The 6,138-nt window shown below is 34.9% G+C and overlaps 1 pseudogene; it reads left to right on the top strand.

Annotated features, from left to right (window-relative positions):
* The first annotated feature begins 2,088 nt into the window (after window positions 1-2,088).
* The window catches only part of LOC114279779 (cysteine-rich receptor-like protein kinase 44), a 59,016-nt pseudogene continuing 54,966 nt past the window's right edge, over window positions 2,089-6,138 (top strand).

The raw sequence follows: 6,138 nt of genomic DNA, 5'->3' as shown, positions 1-6,138 counted from the left end.
ACTTACATAAGGAATATCCTAGAACGATTCTAGATGCAAAATTGCAAACCCATTGACTTACCTATCGGTAAAAGCCAGAGCCTTAGCTATTGAGTGAATCCTCGAATTGTCTTTGGGAGAAACAGATGACCTATATTCCTTGATCTTTTCTTTGTTGTGGGAGCCTAAAGTACGCTATGTGGGTGTATTCGGCATGATAAGTGTTATCTTTGGTAAATAGTCAACTGAGTTGTTTAGACATTGACCTTGCTCATTAGACTGTGGATAAAATGCTTTACTAGTAGTATATTAATTTGCTCCTTGTAAGATTCAATGCGCTAGTTGGGTGCATATGCGCTAGTTGGGCGTATCAAGAATGAACGCAAATTGGTCACCAAAATATCTTTAGAGAGGTTATTGTGCAAGAGGTAGTGATCTTAAATTACTTCATGTGAGGCGCACATGGTGGATTCCGTTGTATATACTTATCGCAAGAGGTGCTGATAAGGCTTATGTTTGGAATCTATAATTACGCAAGCTGTGGTCTTTTTTTTTAAATCGATCACTTATTTTGAGATGATGGGATATTGACACTATTATGGTTTGTGTCATAATGATTAGCAGATGATGATGTCAGCAGGCAAGATTGGCTCACTCACACAAGCAATCGCCCTTGGCACTTTGGAGCGAGCAAGGATGAGACTAGTGGTTTATTTTTATTTGGAGCCAAGAGAGGCTTAAATAATCCACTATATATGTCGCCTTGGTTACAACCAAGATGAGGTCGTGTTAAGGATCAAACATGGATATTAGTACCCACTTTCTATGTTGTGCTTATTATGATTAGCCAGATGCGAGATCTTATTTGGCGCCTAGAAGGCGAGCAAATAGAGAATTCGGGTTAGGCGCTAGAAGACGACTAGACTTATATCTGTACGGTGTATCGAGGATGACGTCACTCTTTTGGAAGAGTTACTCCACCGTAACATGTATTCATACTATATGTGCTTGGCGACTTAGTAAAGAGGTGAGAGAATGGATCCCTGTTTCCTCACCGTGTGAGTCTTACGTGTCATTATTGATATGACTTTCATTTATGTACCCTTTTGTGACTTTTGACTATGTCATAAGGTAAGGGTTGATGTTCTGCTACTTTGGTATGTTGCCTGCGGTCATGTATGATTCGGCCTTAAGGGACATCACTGGAAAAGCGGTCAATCCTAAACTAAATGGCATGAGGGCAAAGAGAAGATCATCTAGTATTACACCACTGTTGTATATTCACTGCCGGTAACTCACATCGCTCTGTATGAGAAGGGGATTGAGTGTGAATATATTGCAAGAATTGAGAGGGTCAAACATGCTCTTTTGAGGGATTAAAGATGTTTTTTGGACCGGTGTAATTAGATGGGTCTGGGGTATATGAGACACTATTTCTTTTCTTTTTGGGTTGATGTCTCTATGCTGGCTCATTTTGAGTTTCTAGTATAGAGCTCCCACATGCATGTGTTCTTAGCAGTCGCACGATGTAGTGGCTAGTATGAGATTGTTTAATTTTGGGTGAGATTGAGATAGAGATATGGCAATGTCATTCCAACTCATGTTCGAGTGGGAGATGTTAGAAATTGGGCGCCCATGTGGCATGACCCTTAGAACCTTTTGAACCTGAACCTTTCGAACCTTATCCATGTAAGTTTGAATTTGAATTCAAATTTATTTGGATAACCATTCAGGATATCTATATCTATCATATTAATAGATATGGATAGATGGATAGATAGATATTGGTTATATATCAGATTATATGGTTAATCTAAAGATATACGTATATCAGATATACGTTATGTGGTTTTTACCCATAACCTTTTTTCCCTGACTCTCTTTCTGACTCTCTCCCAGAAAACAACGATCAAGCCATTTTGCACTGTGACTTGTGTGGGCGATACTCATTTTGTAGTATCACTCCACTGCTGGGTTCGTTGACTAATCAGATTTTGGAAGCATGTGATTTACCCACGAGGTTGTGTCATTAAGGTATGATCCAAATTATTTTTATCCGATACGTTAATTTATAATGCTTTATGATTTACATATATAGATACAGTAAAAATGGTTTATTGGAGACTGCTTTTCTTCCTTTCACATACCCTCATCACCAACACCATCACCATCACCACTGCTCAGCCTAATTTCATATTCAGTTTCTGTGTGCCTAATCCAAATAACAAAACTACTACTTATGAGGCAAACCTCAAGACCCTCCTTTCTTCTTTCTCCTCAACCATTAACAGATATGGATTTTACTCTGCTTCTCATGGCCAAAATTCTGATAGAGTTAATGCATTAGGGCTTTGTAGAGGAGATGTTGAACTCGATTTTTGTCGTAGCTCTGTGTCAATGATTCTACTCATAAGCTCATACAAGTTTGTCCAAACTACACGGAGGCAATCGCGTGGCATGATTATTGCATGTTAAGTTATGTTTGGAAATATCTTATCCTGAATATAATTTTGTCTCAAATTGATCCAATTGAATACAATTGTTAGCTCTTTGTTTTTCTTTTTGCTTTTTTTTTTTTTATAGCAAATGCGCATATGAGTGGTATATATGACGATTTTAGGAGTTAAATTGTGAACTTTATCAATTTAGTGACTTAACCGTAACTAATTCAATGAAAATTTTCTGTAAAAAATCTTAACGATATTATCAATTGAACCAAATTAATGTAAAATCTAAAATTAATGATTAAAATTGAATCAAATAAAACTATAAAAATTTAAATAATACAAATGGTAAAGTATAAGAATTACCGGTGAAAATTGTCCTATTTTAATTTCAAAAAACTTTAATGAATAGTTGTAACCCCAAAAGTTATAGGGACTCCTTTTCTTTTTCTTTTTCTTTTTTTCTTTTTTAGATAGAAGGGTCTTTTCTTTTGATATCCCTGATGGCAAACGAAAGTATGTGCGCCAATAAAAAAGCCACGTATCTTATATTTCCTCCCTTACAGACCATAACATATTCAAATTTCAATAGGTTGAAGATATATATCACGTCATTATATTGATGTGAGATGTTAAATCAATGAAATTTTAAAGTATATTGTGGCTATTTTTTTGAATTAATAATACATTAATAAAATTATTAAAATTCCTCTATCTATTGTGACTTCTTTTTTCTTCTTCTTCTTCTTCTTCTTCTTCTTCTTTTTTTTTTTTTTTATGTATGGTTCCCATTAATCATACACACTGTTCATGTGGAATTCTTGACCCATCAAATAACTTCTCCATTCCCACAATCTTTATTTTCTTTCTTATTTATTTATTTATCTATGATAGACAAATTTAACTATAGACATTTTACTATAACAAATAAGAGTTTGGGAACAAATTTTTTATCTCTAAAAGTAAAACTTTGTTGCAAAAAATATTTATAGATCAATTCTCATCGTCGTGAGGATAGTCACTAAAATCTCATCCTAAAAAGTCAAATAAATGTACTTTTAGGAACAAAAATTATTTGGTAAAAAATGTGCATTTTTTTAGACAAAAAAATGGGTCCCAAATGATAATAATCTATCACTAAATATTCAATTTCATCGTTAAAAATATAACAATGACACTTTTGACAATAAAAATATTTCAACCTTGAAAAGTAATTTATGTCCCTAAAATCTTAATATGTTGTAGTGATAGACACTTCATTATTAACCATCTGATGTCTGCAGACATGAGGAGGATGGATAGTTATTTGAGTTGTATCTTAGAATTGTTTATTGTGTGCTATAAAATTCGTGTTAGGAGAGATAATAATAATTTTAGGACAACAACTACTCTCTCTCTCACAATCCCGAAAGTCTATAAACCCAGAAAGAAAAATCAGAAATTTACTCAAAATTTCAAATGTAGAGTGTAGATTTAATCTTCTCACTATGAGGCCGGACCAATTTATAAATGAATCTTGTGTTAACATAAATTTCAGAACATAAACCTTACACTTTGGATCATTTACCATGTGTATTATCAAGAAATCAAGACAAAATGACATACCTGAATCCATTGATGAACGGTTAAACGGAAGCGTCTGATTGTCAATAAAACCTTAATATTGACTTTGTTAGAGCCTTCTAATCCTTTCCCTTTGGTGCCTTATGTTTCTCCTTGAGAGGATTTAGAAAAACAAAACAGTATTCTTATTTTTTCACCTTGGGAAGGAATAGGGATCATAACCTTTTAAAGGTTGTAATTGGTTTTCAAAACTGAAAGGTTGTGGAAGTTCAAAAGGAATGAAAACCAACTTTAACCAATATGTTTTAATTTCTATTTCTGCCCCTCATAGAAATAGAAATTATACAACTAGTATCTACACATTAGGTCCATAACACATATACCCTTAAGCCTATTAACTAAATTGAATCACTTAAATTGTAGGCTTCTTATAAATGATAACACCACATTTAATTATGTGGTCCCATTGAGACATTATCTAACAATCTCCCACTGGACCACATATGTATCCTGAAAAATGTGCTTAACTTTAGTGAGCTCAGAAATTTGTTATCATAACTTGAGGGTATCCAAACAATCTTGTCCATTAACTATATTAATATAGGATCAAAGCGGTCTTCGTTACATCAATCGTAACTCGACCCACCAATGGTCACATATACTAATACAACTAAATGACATAGATCAATCATGGATGCGTAGCATGGAAATTACATGTGATGTGATCCATACATGCCTATTTCCAACTGGTCCTACTTAACTTTATTGAGATCAATACTTCACAATACGTAACAGAGCGTAATAAACTGAATATTTCATTTCTGCAGAAATTAATCTAATTACATAGATAAAACTCAAGGCTGACATAAAGCAGTAATATAAATACAAGCTCCCACTAAACCAGAATGTTCTCAAATAGAACAACACCCATCTGAGCAGTGTGCTCATGAAAGACCTTGGGTGGTAGTCCCTTCGTAAGTGGATCCGCTATCATGGAGTTTGTCCCAATGTGCTCTATGAAAATCTGTCCACTCTGCACATAGATAAAACTTAAGGCTGACATAAAGCAGTAATATAAATACAAACTCCCACTGAACTTGTGATACACACATTCATCAACAACATTAGTTTCAAAACCATACGAAGTGAGAATTTGATGAAATTTGAAGTACCACTGACGAGAAGCTTGTTTGAGTCCATAGATGGATTTAGTCAATTTGCAAACCATATTCTTTGGGTCTCCTGACACAAAGTTTTCTGGCTGCTCCATATAAATTGTTTCTTTAATGTCACCATTAAGAAAAGCTGTTTTGACATCCATCTGATGCAACTCAAGATCAAAATATGCAACAAGCGCCATAATTGTCCTAAAAGAATCTTTCGAAGAAACTGGAGAGAAAGTTTCTCTAAAGTCAATTCCTTCTTTTTGAGTAAAGCCTTTGGCTACAAGACGTGCCTTATACCTCTCCATGTTACCATTTGAATCCCTTTTGGTTTTAAATATCCATTTACAACCTACGGGCTTCGCACCAACTGGTAATGAGACAAGTTCCCAAACTTTATTGTCTTGCATAGACTTATATTCTTCATTCATGGCTTCTATCCACTTATGAGAGTTTGAACTTTCCATGGCTTGACGAAAGTTGATTGGATCATCTTTCGACATTCCATTTTCTACCTCATGTTCCTGGAGATATACAATATAATCATCTGAAAATGCAAATCTCCTTTCTCTAGTGGATCGCCTTAATGGCACAGATTCTTGAGGTTGAGGTTGTAGAGTTTGTTCCTCAGGAACAATTACCTCATCTTGAATGGGGGTTTGAACTATATTATCTTGAACAACATTGTCTGGTTGAGGATCCGAAATTACTTCTCGAGCAATGACAGGTATAGGAACCTGTGATTGGTCAAAAGTAGTAGTAGGAAGTGGGATTACTCCTGCTTCCTCCTCAAAGACAATGTCTCTAACTGGATTTCTCCCCCCAAACTCAACATTCTCAAAAAATGTTGCAATTCCCGTCTCAAATATTGACCTATTTGTGGGATCATAAAACTTGTAACCCCGTGATCGTTCGGCATAGCCAATAAAGTAGCTGCTAATGGTTTTAGAGTCCAATTTTCGTTCATGAGGTTTATAAGGCCTCGCCTC

The sequence above is a fragment of the Camellia sinensis genome, chromosome 5, assembly GCF_055761805.1.
Source record: "Camellia sinensis isolate YWXY chromosome 5, ASM5576180v1, whole genome shotgun sequence".
In the NCBI taxonomy this organism is placed as follows: domain Eukaryota; kingdom Viridiplantae; phylum Streptophyta; class Magnoliopsida; order Ericales; family Theaceae; genus Camellia; species Camellia sinensis.
The sequence above is the reverse complement of the archived record's forward strand: the minus strand, read 5'-3'. Positions and strand labels throughout refer to the sequence as shown.